The 18,660-nt window shown below is 47.8% G+C and overlaps 1 protein-coding gene across 3 annotated transcripts in view; it reads right to left on the reverse strand.

The window, feature by feature from the left end:
- Positions 1–4,551, reverse strand: part of ARMC6 (armadillo repeat containing 6) — a 65,590-nt gene extending 61,039 nt beyond the window's left edge. The window contains exon 1 of one of the 3 annotated variants that reach the window (XM_069216529.1): positions 4,413–4,537. The gene's annotated coding sequence lies outside the window, so the exon portion shown is untranslated. Of the gene's footprint in view, positions 1–4,149; positions 4,210–4,412 lie in introns of those variants that run through there. The other 2 variants (XM_069216527.1, XM_069216528.1) reach the window with 2 other exon arrangements.
- Positions 4,552–18,660: the final 14,109 nt, after the last annotated feature.

The following is an 18,660-nucleotide window of genomic DNA, read 5'->3' on the forward strand; positions in this document are numbered from 1 at the left end:
TTGCCATAGCAGTTCATTTCAAAGATGTGACGGTGTGAAGTATTCTGTCTCTAATAGTTTCTGTAGGAAGATTTTTAAAAGAATTTAGCAATCTCAACACCGAGGACCTAGTGGGTGGCTATTAGAGCCTTCAGCGAACCTTGACCAGACTAAAAGAAGGAAGATTTCCTGAAGAGTCTTCCTTCATCCTGTCTGGATTCTGTAGATTTAAAATGATTGTGGATGAGAAGTTTCATTCCTAGTAGAAATTACCTCTGCTTGCACAGGGTGGCCCCTTTTCTTTCTATTCCAGATGATAGGGTAATTTTACATTTAGACCCTACTTTTAAGCCAAAAGTGGCCATTGTTACAAATGCAAGTTATGTGAAAAGGCCTATTTTGATTTGTACGCATAGATCTAAATATTCTCGACTTAAGATGATGTATTTGTACTTCTGTTAAATTAAGGTTGTAAGGCTTCTGCTTTTATGATAAATAAATGAAGTATGCCTACTATAGCCTTCCCCTACACTAGCAAAGTGTCTCCTTCATGCCTGGGGTTAAGGGGAGATCCGATTTAGTTATTACATGGCTTGAAATGCAAGGTGTGACTATTGCTGAGATTTCCAGAGCTGCAACCTGGTCTTCTGCAAACACTTTTGCAAATTATTATGGACAAAGTGTTTTGGAAATGGATAAAAGGAACATGGCATGGATTTCTCAATTCCATTCAGTTTTGAAATGTTGAGTTTCTTGATGAGATAATAAATCACTGAGTTTTAGCAGAGAGTGACATGTTACATATATTTTTTGTTGGGGTCGAAAGGCATCTATTAGCTTGGGTATTCCTCATAAGTAATGGCTTAAGTATTCCTCATAAGTAATTACTTATGACTGACATAAAGGTAATTTGCTGATTACTTAAATTTATCTTTATAACTCCTAGTCCTACGTGTCCTTGTTCTAGCTGTTATGCCAGACACTACAGCCCTGGGCATATCCTGCCTCCGACGTAGGGTTAGGTATTCCACAAGGATGCTGTGATGCCATTCCCTTTAATGGCACGTCGCTGACCTCTCAGAATACTGCTCTGTGTTTTCCTGTGTCAACAAAGTGAGATACACCTCATAAGCAATGACTGGTATGAGGGCTAATAGTAATGAACATTACCAGAAAGCAATGAGGCCATTTCCATCCATCACTTGTTTGCCATTTTGTTTTTTAAAACATTATTTGGGAAAGTTCCCTATACTTTAACAGTTCTTGTGCAGGTGCAGCAAAGTCCTCAATTCAGCTGCCCTATTCAGTGTTCACCGCTACTCAAAAGCTGTATAAGAAAAGTCTCCATGCTGCTATATAGCAGGCTATGTCATAGTTGTGGAATGCTGACAAGCCCTGCTCCAGTTGCAACGGGAGGGTGAAGGGGTGGGTTATCACCACAGGGTAAACACCGGCAATGATCAACGCTGCAGCAGAACTTCAAAACACCACGCACTGACAAAGACAATCGTTTTGGCATTTGAAACTAAAATCTGTTTTGTGCAATATTAATATTTTATGTGCTCCTCAAAACAAAAAATGTGAGAGGGGTGGACTGGTGGATATTTATTGCAGACGTGGGGAATATTCTAAAAATGACACAAGCATTCAGCTTTAAACTGTGGTGATAATTGTTGGATTTACTTAATCAAAAGCACATCGAAGTACAGCTCATCCCCAAGGGTTTTTACCATCACATACGGATAAATGTGACACATTGCTCCTTAATTCTCTACCCACCTGCTGGCTGTACACCTCCCAGGTCACAGATAAGTTAGAAGGGATGCAGAGTTAGTAAGAAACGTGAGACAGAGGAGGGAGAGAGAGAGACAGAGGAGGGAGAGAGAGAGAGACAGAGGAGGGAGAGAGAGAGAGACAGAGGAGGGAGAGAGAGAGAGACAGAGGAGGGAGAGAGAGAGACAGAGGAGGGAGAGAGAGAGAGAGAGAGAGAGAGAGAGAGAGAGAGAGAGAGAGAGAGAAGGGAGGGAGAGAGACAGAGGAGGGAGGGAGGAAGAGAGAGAGAGAGTGAGAGAGAGAGAGAGGGAGAGAGAGACAGAGGAGGGAGGGAGAGAGAGAGAGAGACAGAGGAGGGAGGGAGAGAGAGAGAGACAGAGGAGGGAGGGAGAGAGAGAGAGACAGAGGAGGGAGGGAGAGAGAGAGAGAGACAGGGGAGGGAGGGAGAGAGAGAGAGAGGAGGGAGGGAGAGAGAGAGAGAGACAGAGGAGGGAGGGAGAGAGAGAGAGAGACAGAGGAGGGAGGGAGGGAGGGAGAGAGACAGAGGAGGGAGGGAGGGAGGGAGAGAGAGAGAGAGGAGGGAGGGAGGGAGAGAGAGAGAGGAGGGAGGGAGAGAGAGAGAGGAGGGAGGTAGGGAGGGAGGGAGAGAGAGGAGGGAGAGAGAGAGACAGAGGAGGGAGAGAGAGAGAGAGAGAGAGAGAGAGAGAGAGAGAGAGAGAGAGAGAGAGAAGGGAGGGAGAGAGACAGAGGAGGGAGGGAGGAAGAGAGAGAGAGAGTGAGAGAGAGAGAGGGAGAGAGAGACAGAGGAGGGAGGGAGAGAGAGAGAGAGACAGAGGAGGGAGGGAGAGAGAGAGAGACAGAGGAGGGAGGGAGAGAGAGAGAGACAGAGGAGGGAGGGAGAGAGAGAGAGACAGGGGAGGGAGAGAGAGAGAGGAGGGAGGGAGAGAGAGAGAGAGAGACAGAGGAGGGAGAGAGAGAGAGAGACAGAGGAGGGAGGGAGGGAGAGAGAGAGAGAGAGAGGAGGGAGAGAGAGAGAGGAGGGAGGGAGAGAGAGAGAGGAGGGAGGGAGGGAGGGAGAGAGAGAGGAGGGAGGGAGGGAGAGAGAGAGAGGAGGGAGGGAGAGAGAGAGAGGAGGGAGGGAGAGAGACAGAGGAGGGAGGGAGAGAGACAGAGGAGGGAGGGAGAGAGACAGAGGAGGGAGGGAGAGAGACAGAGGAGGGAGGGAGAGAGACAGAGGAGGGAGGGAGAGAGAGAGAGAGAGAGAGATCGAGGTAGGAGTGCAAGTGCATGTGTGTACTGAGTAGCAAGATCCTATGCACAGCTGCCGAGCAAACCCATAGCATGGGATACCTTCAGTCAGGTCCAACTTTTTTTACACAAAGACATTTTACATGCTGCCACATGTAAGCCTGTTCTTTGAGTGAGAAAGTAAGAGGTAGAGGTTTAGCAGTTACGATTATGGATCTTTTAGTTTTAGACTTCGTTTTTTCTCTCCAATTGTTGTAAAAAAATACACACACGCTCGCACGAGGCAAAGATTTTAGTATCATGTTCAGCCTTTTGTTAATGAATAAAAAACAAGAGAGACTTGTCATACCTCAAAAACAGGAGTTGTAGGGGATAAGACTGGGTGGGGAGAGGAGCGGCAAAGACACCTAATGGACAGAACAAGGAAATAAGAACAAACCACGAGGAGAAAGGATTGCGGCTGGGAATAAAGGCAAAACCGAAACCAGACGGGAGAAGGGGCCATCACACGCCGTAACAGGTGGAAGCATGATGTAGTGTGATGGACAACAAAAATGTTCTCTCAGTGAAATCCCTGGGAGGGAACGTAGCACGCAAAGGAAGGACAGTTAGCAAATGTACCAATAAAAATTAAGCATTTAAGGCAAGCACAACAAAGAACGAATAGCAACAGTGGGCGTGGATGAAAGCCTATAATCAATACAACATGTCTTGCAGACAGAGCTGCACGCTAACAAGCTTGACCTAAAAAGAAGGGACTAAGAGGCATGACTGACCACTAGTAAGCAAGGATTTTCAAATGACACTGAAACGAACAAATGAAATGGCTTAAAGCCCAAAGAAGTATACAAGGGGCCCTACGCTTGCGCTTGACCTGAGTCAGTCTGCAAGGCATAAGAAAGCAGCCTCAAGGCGGTACCAACACACAGCATTTACCTACTAAACCACGGGGATTTTGAAAGGCAGGACAAGGAACGAATAAAAGTGATGGGCGTGGTTGAAGCCCACAGACTAGATTACAACATGTCGAAGAGCAGCGCTGGGGCGCAGCTAAACTCGACCTAATTTAATCTGCCCCCCTCAAAATTACAAGCCAATTGGGAAATGAAAGCCACACCAACCCGATTTGTAACCTAACCTTCCTCTTACGTATTCCCAAATATTGGGATGTAGGTGTCTCATAGCAAACAACAAAAAACTGGACGGGTATAAACGTCCTGGCGATCGCAGCTAAAGCTTTCTCTCATTTATTCATTAATTCATTCGCTCACTGAACACCATCATGGACAATAGGGTAAGGTTAAAGCACTTGGCATCACCTCCGAGACAGCAACGCGCTATATAAAAAATAAATATATATATATATATATACAGGCCACCAGCAGCAATAACGCCGAAAAAGTCTACAAAACCTGTTCCCGTGACCGCTCCTACCGGCAAAGGGGCCTCTAACCGCCGCCTCCTCCGAAGTAGTGCCGGGACGAACCGTGGAAATGGAAGAAGGACCGACAAGGCAACGGCTGCGGCGTCCCACCCGTCAGAGGTGGCGGCCATGACAAAACGGGCTACGGCAGTTCTGTTTCCACGCAGCACGACGTCCGATGCCCGTTGCAAGGTGGCTGCCACGTCTTGCCTTGGAGGCTATGCCATGTCAGAAAGGGCTTCTTCAGTTCAGTTTCTTAACATCACGACGCCCGATGCCCGTTTCAAGATGGCTGGCATGTATGCTCCTGTACAGAAATATAAGAAGGCTTGCACAGCACAATATTAGGATTTTCAAACTACAATTTCTTAAGCATAATTTTGCACATTTAAATACATTAGTAATACTTTAACTAAACTTTTTCATGTAATTAGTGGGTGACTGTTTATGCTAGTAATTTATTTTCAAATGGCTTAAAACACTCCATAAAAAGAACAGATTAAAATACACAAGGGCAGAAATTATTAACAGTAAAATCAGAATGCTAGAAATGCTCAATTGAATCCCAATATTGGTAGAATAAAAAATCAGCATTTTGTGGGCTATGCAAGTAGAAGTTTATCTCAAACAGAACATGCCTACCCACAACCCGAAAAGGAAAGTTTTGCTATACTTGTGAATAACTAGGCCACACATAGAACTGTAAATCACACTTCTCTATTCCTTTGGGTGTACCTATGAGCTCCAACATTCTAAAGTAAGCTCTTCTGCATTCCATTCTAGCAATTAAGTCATATACTGATACAGAGTCCTCGGGGAGTCAGAAAGGTTCCTTTCTTAATCATGCAACTCTCTACTCCCCCTCTGTGTTGCATGAGAAATTGCTCATTTTTAGAAAAGCATGAGACAGACACAAATATCTACATACACAGAAACAAGTACAATTATATTTCTTCAATCAATGTTCTCAACGCTTTGATCTACAAATCCGATCTGGTTACTGGAAGCTGCAAACGGTCCGCTTCAATGTCGGAAGTCATCAAAGAAGGTAGGGAATCAGCAATAGGCACTGAGTTTTCAAAATCAGTCTTTCTTTCACCATCTCAAGTTGAGAACTAATGAAACACAGGACTGAAATGAGAAGAGTCTCTGCTAAGGCACTTCCCTGGTAGTCAGGTAGTTACCCTGTGACCTTTTGTAGATACTACTTGAAAGGGTGCAACATCATAAGAAGTATCAAATTTTCTTTTCTGTAGCTGACAAGCAGTCACCAAATCTTCTTTTCGGAATGAGAGATCTTCACATGCCGCTTCTTGTCTGCATACATTTTCATTTCAAGTCCCTCACACAAATCAAGTTTTCATTAGTATCTCTGTGTGTGGTCAACTGGGGTATCTTGGTTGCCATTGCTCTCCTGAACATCAAAGTCGCAGGACTTTCACCAGTGGTCGAGTGGGGTGTTGAAAGATAAGCTTGTAAAGTAGAGCTCAGCACAGTTTTTAAACTGACATTTTCAAGAGTTGCGTGCTGCACTGCTTTCTTTATTGTACCCATACAACTCTCAACAAGTTAATTAGCCAGTGGCCTCAAGGGTGTGAAATTTTGAGGCTTTATTTTAAGGCGCTACAGAAATTCTTTAAATTCTTTGCTGTACTTCACTTGACAATTACATTGATGTAGGCTTCAGATGTTTTGGATGGAGTGCCATGACCTTGAATGAGCACTCTCAAAAAGCAGTCAGCAGGATTTTGATCTTTTCCCAGTCGATGCACAATTGTATAATCGTACCCTTGCAATTGTAGTCCCCATTGTTCAATTCGAGGAGGCATCTCTGTCTTTGGATTGCCAAAGATGATCAGTAAAGCTTGATGATTAGTCACCAGGTATAAAGGCTTTCCATGAAGGAATACACAAGTATAGCAAAACTTTAATTTTCAGGTTGTGGGTAGGCATGTTCTGTTTGAGATAAACTTATACTTGCATAGCCCACAATATATCTTCTTGCATTTGGGTGTCCACTATGCTGTACAAGTGTAACAAGCAGGTCAAGGGGGGTAGCATCAACTACAATCTCAGTATGGAGATCTGGATTGAAGCACATCATTTCTGTCACGTTTTCTATGGCATGTCTCTTTTCACATTCTTGTGACCATTTAACCCCTTCTCTGCCAGGCCTTTTCCTCTGAGGTGGCAAGCTTTTTTTGGCTATTTGGGGTAGTTCACGTTCAAGCCCCATAACTTTTTGTCCACAAAAGCTATCCACTCCAAATTTGCGTCCTTTTTTCCAACATCCTAGAGATTCTAGAGGTACCCAAAGTTTGTGGGTTCCCCTGGAGGAGATCAAGAAATTAGCCAAAATACAGCTTTCTTACATTTGGAAGGAAAAATGTAGAGAAACACAAGGGGCAATAACACTTGTTCTTCTATTCTGTGTTCCCCCAAGTCTCCCATTAAAAATGGTACCTCACTTGTGTGGGTAGGCTGGTGCCCGCGACAGGAAACACAACATGGACACATCACATTTTTACATTGAAATCTGATGTGTTTTTTGGAAGGTACCTAGCTGTGGCTTTTGGCCTGTAGGTCAACCAGCACCTAGGGAAACCTACCAAACCTGTGCATTTTTAAAACTAGACACCTATGTAAATCCAGGATTGGGTGACTTGTGGGGCTCTCACCAGGTTCTGTTACCCAGAATCCTTAGCAAACATCAAAGTTTGACAAATAAAAAACAATTCATCACATTTTGGTGATAGAAAGTTCTGGAATCTGAGAGAAGCCACAAATTTCCTTACACCCAGCATACCCCCAAGTCTCTTGGTAAAAATGGTACCTCACTTGTGTGGATAGACCTAGTGTGCGCAACAGGAAATGTCCCAAAACACAACATTGACATCACATTTTCCCAAAGAAAACAGAGCTGTTTTTTGCCAAGTGCCAAGCTGTGGATTATGGTCTGTAGCTCATCTGGCACCTAGGAAAACCTAGCAAACCTGGACATTTCTGAAAACTAGACCGCTAGGGGAACCCAGGATGGGATAACCTGTGGTGCTCTTACCAGGTTCTGTTACCCAGAATCCTTAGCAAAGCTCCAAATACTTTTTCCTCACATTTCGGCGCTGCACAGTTCTGGAATCTGAGAGAGCCACAAACTTCCTCTACCAAGTATTCCTCCACATCTCCCGATAAAAATGGTACCTCATTTGTGTGGGTAGGCCTAGTGCCCGTGACAGGAAATGCCCCAAAACTCTATGTGGGCACATTAAAATGATCAATTGGAAAACGACCTGTTTTTGCGGGGGGCAACTGCATTTTTGGTCCTGGGCTCAGCAGCCATCTAGGAAAACCTACCAAACCCAGACATTTCTGAAAACTAGACACCAGAGGGAGTCCAAGGAGGTGTGACTTGCGTGGATCCCCCAGTGTTTTCTTACCCAGAATCCTCAGCAAACCTCAAATTTAGCTAAAAAAATAAATCAAATTTTCCCCACTTTTCTGTGGGGTATCCCCCCACAGCACCGCTCTGGCACAAATTTCCTACCACCCAATGTTCCCCTCAGTCTCTCGATAAAAATGATACCTCGCTTGTGTAGGAGGGCCAAGTGCCTGTGACAGGGAAGAGACAAAAACATGTCAAAATTAAGAGGGAACCAAAGCGGGTCCAAAAGGGCATTAAAAAAGAAACGTTTTTAGGCTGACAAGTGGGGTAGAATTTTTATCTGTATAAATGCGACAATGCTGGGTGGTAGGAATTTTGTGGACTCATTCAGATTCTGGAAGGTTCCATCACAAAAATATGGGGAAAATGTGTGATTTCAAGCAAAGTTGGAGGTTTGCAGGCATGGTGGGTAAGAAAATGGTGCGGGATGCATGTGAAGCACACCACCCTGGACTCACCCACATGTTTAGTTTTCAGATGTGTCTAGGATTTTTCTACATGGCAGTGTCCCAAAGTCCAAAAAGTGCAGCCCTCACCATTCCAAGTGGGACGCTTTTGAGAGTTAGACAAGCTCTCATGGCCCAAATGTAAAACCAAAACCCAAAATAATCAAATGTCCTCTTGCTTGCCGTTGGGATAAGATCTTTTAGTGTGCGGTGGGAGAGCTGAAAGCTTGTGACCACCTTCAGCTGGGGTCGGGGCATAACCATGCCTATTCTGGTTGGTAGCCACCACCCCACTATTTTTTTTTTAATTCCCTGGAATCTAGTAGGCTTTCTGCCCCCCCGGGGAGTGGATCGGGGGTAATTGCCCCATCTGCCCACCGTTGGGCAGAACAACTTTGTCCTCATTTATTTGGGGTGGGGGAATGGCCATACCCCACCCTCTTTTTTTGAAAAAACTCCTGCCTGGTGGTATTTCAGCCCCCCTTGGGGGCAGATGGGCCTTACAAAATTAGGCCGGAAATGGCCAAGAGTAATGTGCCCTCATAGGGAGCGACCTTTGCACAAGGGGCTGCCCCCCAAAACAAAACACACAAACCAATTCCTGGTGCCTAACTGGTTGCTGATCCCATTGGGGGCAGATTGGCCTAATAGAAATAGGCGAATCTGCCCCCAAGGGGGGCAGAAATTGCCTTAAATAAATTTGCCCCCTGGGGAGCAAACTTTGCCTAAGGGGTCATTCCCCATCTGTAAACATTTAAAAAAATATATCCCTGGTTCCTAGTAGCTTCTGGCACCCCCCGGTGGCAGATCAGCCGTCTTAAAATAGGCTGATCTGCCCCGGGTGGGAGCGGGTTGAAAAGGCCCAAGGGGCCGCTCCCCTTCTTTGTTTCCATAATGTAAACAAAGTCCCTGGTGTCTGGTGGGCATTCCTGCAGCCCGATCGCTATGCGGTTGGGCTGCAGGAATGCTCAGAAAAACATTAAAGGAAAGGAAAAGCCTCTCCTTTCTATTCATGTCTCTCTGACCTCCCCACCCCCAAGCATTTCTCTTATGATCGTGCTGGAAGCCGAGCTTTCAGCGCAATGATAGCGACCTCTGATGAGGTCAGTGCGCGATCGGGTGCTGATGTCATCAGACATCACTGGTGGGGAGGTATCAGGGGTGCAAGGGGAAGCGATTCCTCTTCCATCCCTGCCCAGGGGAGGGAGGTGGGAGGCCCAAGGGGGGGAGGGCTAGGGCCAGGTGCAGGATGTAGCGGTTACATCCTCTGCACCCGAGCAGTGCAGCTGAGGATGTAACCATTACATCCTGGGCACCCAAAGGGTTAAAATAAACATTTTTCTTGGTTAACTCTCGTAATGGAGCACTGACACTGGCAAAATCCTTTATGTATAGCGAACAGTAGCTGCCCAGTCCATGAAAAGAATGTACCTTTGAAACATCTTGTGGGGGTTCAGCATTTGTTGAAGCTTGCACTTTTGCAGGATCAGGCATCATGCAGCCATCAGAAAATATGTGGCCAAAGAATTTCACTTTTGTTTTATTGAACTCACAGTTGGCTGCATTTAGAAACAAGCCTGCATCACTGAGTAACTGACATACTTGTGTGACGGCTCTATCGTACTCCTTCTGAGTAGCTCAAAACATCAGTTTGTCATTGCTATATTTAGATGCATTCACAACAATATGTATGATGCATCATATGACATATTGTGAAAGTTCTGAAGCCGATCACATACCAAAACTAAGGCCCTCATTATGACATTGATTGTAAATCCCGCTTGCCGCCAACTTACTGCCGCTGTGGCGGATATCCGTTCACCATTCTGCCGGGGGGGGGAACAAACGCAATATGTGTACCATCAATCGCCCCAATAATATTGGGGCTATGTTCCATTGCATAAAATCCGGCCTTCAAAGTGGCCAAATCTTCCACCTGAGGGAAAGCAATGTAGCTGCACATGTGTTTTACCAGGGCGGACGAGACCCTTTCCAGCACAATTGAGAACATTGGCTGTGGCTTTCCTGCTGCCAAGCCCACTGTTACTTGGAAAGAACCTGTTAGCACTGATAGAACCTGCACAAGAGGGGGGATCCCAGTGGGATGACGGCTAGCTGATATCAGGTCAGGCTCCAACTGGGCACACAGCTCTGTGATTGTGGCCCTGTCCAGTCTATAGGTGAGTATAATGTGCCTGTCCTCCAGTGTAGCCGAGTCCACCAGGGGTCTGTACATGGAGGTATGTCTCCATCTCCTATTCATCCGCAGCGGTAGGAATCTAAGGGACATAAGAGTGAGTAGGCTGTCACCAACTGAACAACAAAACCACAACAGGAGTCCACATTGTGCAATCATGTTTTGGGACAGTGTAATTTAAAAGTATGTGCATATTTATCCTGTGACACAGAAATTATCGATAGGCCTGTTCACCCCACCTGAAATGGCGACCGCCTGTCCTGTGTGGAGGGACAGGTGGAAGTGTTCTCCGACGTTGTGAGCTGTGGCGGTAGGCGGTCGTGAACCTCTGTGCAAATCCTCATTGGATTATAATGGGCCCTATGGGGTACAGTGGCTAATGGGGATCTACGCCGGCAGTGAAGGTGTACACCGCCGAGGACGTGACCACCATTTTCTATCTCAATCCTCACTTGTTTCCTGACCTTCCACAGAAGAAGACCTACACTGCATGTGCTGCTGTAACCTGTGTCTGGAACCTACCATGGCCCGTGTGACCGGAGAAAGGGCCCCAGCCTTCACTTCAGAGGAGTTGGAGCGACTGGTGGATGGGGTCCTTCCAAAGTATGGACTGCTATATGGACCTCCAGACCAACAGGTGAGTACACTGTGGGCACGATGCATGTGCCATGAATGCATGGAGATGTGTGTGAAGGCATCGTGTAAGGGTGGGTGGGGGGTTGGGGGAATGTCTGTTGGCGGTGTACATGTTGTGAGCTAGCCTATGTATGTTGCATTGATGATGGGATCAGCTATGGTGTGCCATGAGTGTGACAGCCTGGGCTGTGTGTTTAATGGAGTTCTCCAGCATGTATTACCTCTGCAGGTCAGTGCCCATCAAAAGAACGGATTATGGCGTGCCATCACCAAGGACGTGCGGACCCTGGGGGTCTATGGAAGGCGGAGCACCCACTGTAGGTGGGAGGACCTGAGATGCTGGGCACGGAAGACCACGGAGGCCAAGATGGGGATGGCCTCCCAATGAGGAAGGGGTGCTGGTTGGACCCTGACCTCCCTGATGGCCCGGTGGCCTACCCCGAGCTGGATGGGCGCTTGAGGGAATCACAGCAGCCACAAGGGGGTGAGTATAGTGGGTATCATTACAACATATGGCTGGTGGGGTGGTATCCGGGTAGTGGTTGTGTGTTAGTGGGTGCCCCTAAGGCCAGGCCAGGCATAGCAGCATAGGTCCTCAGCAGGGTAATGGTTGCATGGCAAATACAGGTAGCCAAGCTTGTTAGTATTCACTTCTAGGCAGGGCTGCGTAGGTCCCAGGTGTGCTGCAGTTCCTCCTCATGCCTTGGTGACTAGCCATTTCACTGGTAGTGCAATGCATAGTGCGTAGACCTGTTCCCTGTGTGTGAGGGTGCTGTGTACGCCAACGGTGGTGTTGGTGCAGTCATTGACCCAGTGTATCCTTTGTCTCTCTCTCTCCCCCTTTCTTGTCATCCTGTCCTTGTGTGCATTAGCATCATCTAGCGGAGGAGCAGAGGCACCGGCGACAGAGGGAGCTGCATCCCACAAGACCTTGGAGGCAGAGTCCACCGACACCGAGGGAACAAGTGGGATGGAGGGCGAGGAGAGCACCACAGCGGAGACTGGAGGGGACAACACAGACTCTGATACCTCCTCCGATGGAAGCTCCCTGGTGGTGGTGGATACCTCTGTGACCACCCCAGCTGCAGGTACAGCCGCCACCCCTGTACCAGCACTGCCCTCCCAGTAGCCCCTCGGCGAGTTGCCCATGCCTGCTCACCCAGGAGGGTGGGCATCTCCTTCGCCCCAGGCATCTCAGGCCCTGCCATAGTGAGCCCTGCTGCCCTGAGTGAGGAGGCTATTGACCTCCTGAGATCCATCTCTGTAGGGCAGTCAACCATTGTGAATGCCATCCAGGGGCTGGCATCCCAGATGCAGCAATGCAATGCATTCCTGGACGGCATTCATAGTGGTTTGGCAGCCCAACAGAGATCGATTCAGGCTCTGGCCTCCTCTCTGATGGCAGCCATTGCCCCTGTTTCTACCTTCCCTGCTCCAACTTCCACTTCCCAGTCCCATTCTCCTCATCCCAATCCATCCCAAGGACACAAACAGGCGAGCATGCACACAAGGCAACACACAAGAATGGCACAGGCAAACACAAGCACCACACTTAATTCCACAGGCACTTACACAAACAATGTACGGTTGCAGACACGACAACATCCACAGCCTCCACTGTCTCCCCCTCTGTAGGAAGTTGGCTCGGTATATACTATTTCAAAGTAAGGAATAGTGTGCACAGAGTCCAAGGGTTCCCCTTAGAGGTAAGATAGTGGCAAAAGTAGATAATTCTAATGCTCTATTTTGTGGTAGTGTGGCCGAGCAGTAGGCTTATCAGAGGGTAGTGTTAAGCATTTGTTGTACACACACAGGCAATAAATGAGGAACACACACTCAAAGACTTACTCCAGGCCACTAGGTTTTTATATTGAAAAATATATTTTCTTCAAGGTTCAAGATTTACAGTTAATACTTTAAATGTAAGGTACTTCACTTAGATACTTTAGGAACTTTGAATGAAAACAATATCATGTACAGTCTTTGTAAAAATGGCAATAAGCTATTTTCAAAGTGGACACAGTGCAAAAATCAACGGTTCCTGGGGGAGGTAAGTAAAGGTTAGATTAGGAGGTAAGTAAAACACTTGCAAATCTCAGTCCTGGGGCATAGGCAGCCCACCGTTGGGGGTTCAGGGCAACCCCAAAGTTACCACACCAGCAGCTCAGGGCCGGTCAGGTGCAGAGGTCAAAAAGGTGCCCAAAACACATAGGTGCCTATGGAGAACAGGGGTGCTCCGGTTCCAGTCTGCCAGCAGGTAAGTACCTGCGTCCTCGGGGAAGACCAGGGGGGTTTTGTAGAGCACTGGGGAGGACACAAATAGGCACACAAAACACACCCTCTGTGGCACAGGGGCGGCCGGGTGTACTGTGCAAAGCATGCGTCGGGTTTTGTATAGGTTTCAACGGAGGCACCTGTGGGTCACTATAGCTGTGCAGGCAGGTACGGGGGGGGCTTCTCGGGACAGCCACCACCTGGGCAGGGCAAAGGATCGCCTGGGGGCCACTCCTGCATCAAAGTTCGGTTCCTTCAGGTCCTGGGGGCTGCGGGTGCAGTGTTGGTTCCAAGCGTCGGGTCCCTTGTTACAGGCAGTTGCGGTCAGGGGGAGCCTCTGGATTCTCTCTGCAGGCGTCGCTGTGGGGGCTCAGGGGGGTCATCTCTGGTTACTCACGGGCTCGCAGTCTCCGTGGAGTCCTCTCTGAGGTGTTGGTTTTCTGCAGGTCGAGCAGGGGGCGTCAGGTGCAGAGTGTAGAGTCTCACGCTTCCGGCGTCTTTGGAAGTTGCTTCTTTGTTGCAAAGAAGTAGCTGGTTTTGAACAGGGCCGCTGTTCACTGGAGTTTCTTGGTCCTGTAGTCCAGGGCAGTCCTCTGAGGCTTCAGAGGTCGCTGGTCCCTGTTGGATGCGTCGCTGGAGCAGGTTTTCGAAGTTGGAGACAGGCCGGTAGGGCTGGGGCCAAATCAGTTGTCGTCTTCCTCCTTCTCTGCAGGCTTGTAGGTCAGCAGTCCTTCTTCTTTCTTCAGGTTGCAGGAATCTGCTTTCCTGGGATCTGGGTAGTCCCTAAATACTGAATTTAGGGGTGTGTTTAGGTCTGGGAGGGCAGTAGCCAATGGCTACTGTCCTTGAGGGTGGCTACACCCTCTTTGTGCCTCCTCCCTGTGGAGAGGGGGGCACATCCCTAATGCTATTGGGGGAATCCTCCAAACTCAAGATGGAGGATTTCTTAAGGCAGGGGTCACCTCAGCTCAGGACACCTTAAGGGCTGTCCTGACTGGTGGGTGACTCCTCCTTGTTTTTCTCATTATCTCCTCCAGCCTTGCCGCCAAAGGTGGGGGCAGTTGCCGGAAGGGCGGGCATCTCCACTAGCTGGGATGCCCTGGGGCGCTGTAACAAAAGGGGTGAGCCTTTGAGGCTCACCGCCAGGTGTTACAGTTCTTGCAGGGGGAGGTGAGAAGCACCTCTACCCAGTACAGGCTTTGTTCCTGGTCACAGAATGACAAAGGCACTCTCCCCATGTGGCCAGCAACATGTCTGGTGTGTGGCAGGCTGGCAGAAACTGGTCAGCCTACACTAGAAGTCGGGTAGGTATTCAGGGGGCATCTCTAAGATGCCCTCTTGGTGTATGTTACAATAAAGTGCACACTGGCATCAGTGTGCATTTATTGTGCTGAGAAGTTTGATACCAAACTTCCCAGTTTTCAGTTTAGCCATTATGGAACTGTGGACTTTGTGTTTGACAAATTCCCAGATCATATACTCTTATGGCTACCCTGCACTTTCAATGTCTAAGGTTTTGCTTAGACACTTTAGGGGCATTGTGCTCATGCACATATGCCCTCACCTGTGGTATAGTGCACCCAGCTTTAGGGCTGTAAGCCCGGTTGAGGGGTGACTTACCTATGCCACAGGCAGTGTGAGGTTGGCAGTTGACTTAGTAATTTTCTCCCCACCAGCACACACAAGCTGTGAGGCAGTGTGCATGTGCTGATTGAGGGGTCCCCAGGGTGGCATAAGACATACTGCAGCCCTTAGAGACCTTCCCTGGCATCAGGGCCCTTGGTACCAGGGGTACCAGTTACAAGGGACTTACCCGAGTGTCAGGGTTGTGCCAAATGTGGAGACAAAGGTACAGTTTAGGGAAAGAACACTGGTGCTAGGGCCTGGTTAGCAGGGTCCCAGCACACTTTCAAATCATAACTTAGCATCTGCAAAGGCAAAAAGTTATGGGGTAACCATGCCAAGAGGCATTTCCTTACACCCTCCTCCTCCACCTCCCACCCAGTTATGTCCACACTCACACCTGCATGCACTACATCTACATCCACTATCAGCAGCACCACACCAAACAGAACACACACCACATTGGCAGACACCTTGTCAGAGTCACCAGATCCTATGGGTCTGTCCACGTTCCCAACACGTCCACCACTGAACAGCTCCAAGACTCTGATAGATAAATCACAGAGACTGAGAGAGTTCAAGAGGGGAAGAGGGGATTAGGAAGGGAACAGCTGGGAAGGAGACCTGTAGTAAGAAAAAGGTTAGAACACACAATATGAAAATTATATCTCCTGAAATCAATACTAGACTATGATTCTAAGCCTAGTCACTCTGAAAACATGAACAATCTAAGAGTTAAGTTTAAAATGACTAAGTTTCAAGATGGCCGGGTACCTGTAAGGGAATCAAGATGAATTAAATGAAAACTTTCTTATTCAAGTACTTTCCTTTACATGAGAATCAGAAAAAACATTCTGACTAAATTTTAAACCAGTCATATAACTCCTGTTTTTAGAATGTATACTAGGACCATACAATATTGCATCTAGAAACTCTGGCCTTCTGTGTACTCTTAAAATGTTTCAACACAAATTGCACATATTGCAGATATATATATATATATATATATATATATATATATATATATATATAGTAAACACCATAAAAGGATTGTGCACCATAAATAACACAATATGGATTCAGGAAACAAATCACCTAACTTGTCAACTCGAATATTACATAATAAATATCTTAGAATAGTGGCATACAATAAACAACATGAAATAAACTCGAGGAGAGAATCGTGCGTCTTGCCAATTCGAGTGTCACCATGTAAAATACCAAGAAATGGTAGCACGCAATGAATATCAATGTCAAATCATCATTAATCGAATCGTACGTCTTGCCGATTCGTAAAACACGATGTAAATGTCAAGAAATAACAGCTCACAATAAATAACAAGATCAAAGTACAATGAAACGAATCGCGCTTCTTTTGCCGATTCTTAAGCCACCATACAAATGTCAAGAAATGGTAGCGCGCAATGAACAACAAAGTTAAATCCTCATGAAACGAGTTGCGCGTCTTGCCAATTCGTAAAAGATGATGTAAATGTCAAGAAATAGTAGTGAGCAATGGACAACAATGTTTAAACACCATAAAACGAATCACGCGTCTTGACGATTCTTAAGCCACAATGCCAATGTCAAGAAATGGTAGCACACAATGAATAACAAAGTCAAACCTTTATGAAACAAATCACGCGTCTTGCCTATTTGTAAACTACCATATAAATGTCAAGAAATGGTACCGCGCAAGTAATCTGTTACTCATTTAAGAATTAAACCAAGAATATGAAAATTCTCAATAACGGTGTCGGAACAGTCCAACCACCATCTTACCGCCTGGAACAATGATCACCAATGAAGGATGAAGGGCAGAAGACTGGAAGATCCTAATAGGCCGCCGGGACAGGAGCTCAGGAAGAAGCTGCTGCTCTGCACCGGGACCTCTGAATAGTGAGCACTGGGAGTTGGGCTGGCTCTCTTTTATAGAGTCTTGGCCCAGCCCAGAACCACGCCCAAGCATGTTGCAGGGAAAGTCTCTGGAAGGCCATGGAAAGGGGCCACACCCTAACACACTCTGAAAACCTGCAGCAATACATTGCAAAGGAACAGTATTTGTAAACATATTAAATATAAGTTTTCAGGATTGAACTCTGCAATGCAAAAGGTTAAACCACAACATATCAGCACAATGCATAAATTACATTGTTTTGAGAGTGCTGGGTTTTTGCATTTTTGTCGCCAATAGAGCGCGTACTGCGCTGGTGTTGACACACCTCCACAACATCCTTGCACGCGTCCCCTGTGTCCTATCCCACTGTGTCTGTCCCCCTCTCCTAAAGGACACAAACGCAACCACTCAGACACCCAAAAGCCATCCACCTCATATCAGCCCATGCACCTGCACCCAAATCCAGCAGACATACACCTGCAACAACCACTCCCATTACTCCTCCCTCTTCCCGCCCCAACGTCCCTAAAAAGCTTTTCCTTGCCCAACTTGACCTTTTCCCTCCCCCTCCCCCATCCTGCACATATGGGCAGGGTTTCAAGGACACAGCCCAGCACCTCAGCCAGTCCACAGGGACAGTGGTAGCACCACCTACTCGGGCTGGAAAAGGGATACCAGACCTACAATACTGAAGGGGAAGGAGCCAGCACCACCATAGATGAAAGGGAAGAGTCTTGCCCCAGCTGTGAGGAAGGGGTCTGCACCAGCTGTGAGGAAGGGGAAGGAGCCAGCACCAGCTGTGAGGAAGGGGAAGGAGCCTCCACCAGCTTTAAGGAAGGGGAAGGAGCCTGCACCAGCTGTGAAGAAGGGGAAGGAGCCTGCTCCACCAGGCATAGAGGGGACGAGCCCATCCACCCCTGCCAGGAACAGTAAGGGATCCCCGACCCATGAACAGAAGGAGACAAGGCACTCTACCCCAGCGGAAGTTGTCAGGCAAACACAGCCACCTGCTGTCACGGGCCCCTACCGCCAGCTGTGGATGTGCAGCCATCAGTGAGTGCAGGGGCTGCCCAGGAGTCTCCTCCATCAACCACCACCGTACAGCCATCAGTGAGTGCAGGGACTGCTCAGGAGCCTTCTCTAACCACCACCACAGTGTAGCAGTCACCGCCGGCGGACGCCATGTAGGCCGCCCTCCAGGGGCTGCTGTGCGGGCTGCCCCCTCTGGAACCAGTGGGCAAGTCACCCACTCCAGAGACTGTGGCCTTGCACTCCCCAGGACAATGTAATGGGCATGTTGCCCCCTCCAGAAACAGTGGGCACGTCACTCACTCCAGAGACTGTGGCCTTGCACTTCCCAGGACAAAGCAATGGGTATGTTGCCCCCTCCAGAACCAGTGGGAAAGACACCCACTCAAGAGACTGTGGCCGTGCACTCCCCCAGACAAAGCAATGGGCATGTTTCCCCCTCTAGAACCAGTACAGTGTAGTACAGTGTAGTACTTTGTCTCCCACCGGCTGTTGCCGGCTACTGCCATGGTGGCTGTTGTTTCCGCGGTGGTGTTGGTGTGGTACATTGGCTGTCTATGGGAGTTATCACCGCCATGGTCATAATTTGGCGGTAGTTACCACCAGCCTGTTGGCGATATTACCGCCACTTTATCACCTACCGCCAGGATCGTAATGAGGGCCTAAATCTCTTGTATCTAATTAAACCAACATGTG

The sequence above is a fragment of the Pleurodeles waltl genome, chromosome 12, assembly GCF_031143425.1.
Source record: "Pleurodeles waltl isolate 20211129_DDA chromosome 12, aPleWal1.hap1.20221129, whole genome shotgun sequence".
Classification (NCBI taxonomy): domain Eukaryota; kingdom Metazoa; phylum Chordata; class Amphibia; order Caudata; family Salamandridae; genus Pleurodeles; species Pleurodeles waltl.